At 47.5% G+C, this 873-nt stretch overlaps 1 non-coding gene across 1 annotated transcript; it reads left to right on the forward strand.

The window, feature by feature from the left end:
- The first annotated feature begins 399 nt into the window (after positions 1–399).
- On the forward strand, positions 400–506 carry LOC111879138 (small nucleolar RNA R71). The gene has a single exon (XR_002846011.2). It is a non-coding gene; the product is annotated as a small nucleolar RNA R71 (small nucleolar RNA).
- The last annotated feature ends 367 nt before the right edge of the window (positions 507–873 follow it).

An 873-nucleotide genomic window follows, 5' to 3' on the forward strand; every position in this document is an offset into this window, starting at 1 on the left:
CTCCAGTCGTCATCAAACTTATCCCCACTAGAGTAGCACACTTGAGCTTTTCTGTTCCCAAACTCATCCATATTGCAGTCCTTGGTCAAGTGTGGACCACTGCATCGCTCGCACCCCACTCTTATGGCATGTATCGACTGGTCCATTTGTGTTATCCGGCGATCCATGTTATTTAGCATGGCCATGACAGCTGCAATTTCTTCAGTTTGGGCCCCTCCTCCGCCTTTACTTCCGTCTCACCTCGGGTTATGGTATTCACGGGAGTGTTTCGCGAATTCTTCAATTAGCTCCTTGACCTCCCTTGGATTTTTCTTTGTCAACGGTCCTTGAGAATCAAGGAGTTGTCTTGTCATCACATTGACCCCATCATAAAAGATTGACATCTCTTGCTGCACATTTAGGTCATGTTTAGGGCAATTTCTGAGTAAGCCCTTGTACCGCTCCCATGCTTCGTATAGTGACTGCCCCGGTTGTTGCTCAAAGTTGGCTATCGCCTTCTTGAGTTTGGCTATCTTGGATGGCGGGCAGAACTGGTCCAGGAATTGCTCACGCATTTGAGCCCATGTTGTGATTGTACCCGGTGGGAGTGCTTTTAACCACTCCTTAGCAGCTCCTTTGAAGGTGATGGGAAGCATCCTAAGCAAGACTGTATTTCTGGTGACATTTGGGACATTGAAGTAATCCGCAATGTCGTTGACTTTGTCTAGGTGCTTAAAAGCATCCTCATGATCCTTCCCGAAAAACGGGATGTCCTTCAGTGCTGTCAATATGTGTCCCTTCAGCTCGAATTTAGCAGTGGCAGGTATTGCGGGTTGGACTAAACCAGGGCCCATATCTTCTTGGATACGCTTCTTGTATGCTCCCATGGACATT

This window comes from Lactuca sativa, chromosome 3 (assembly GCF_002870075.4).
Source record: "Lactuca sativa cultivar Salinas chromosome 3, Lsat_Salinas_v11, whole genome shotgun sequence".
NCBI classification, from domain to species: domain Eukaryota; kingdom Viridiplantae; phylum Streptophyta; class Magnoliopsida; order Asterales; family Asteraceae; genus Lactuca; species Lactuca sativa.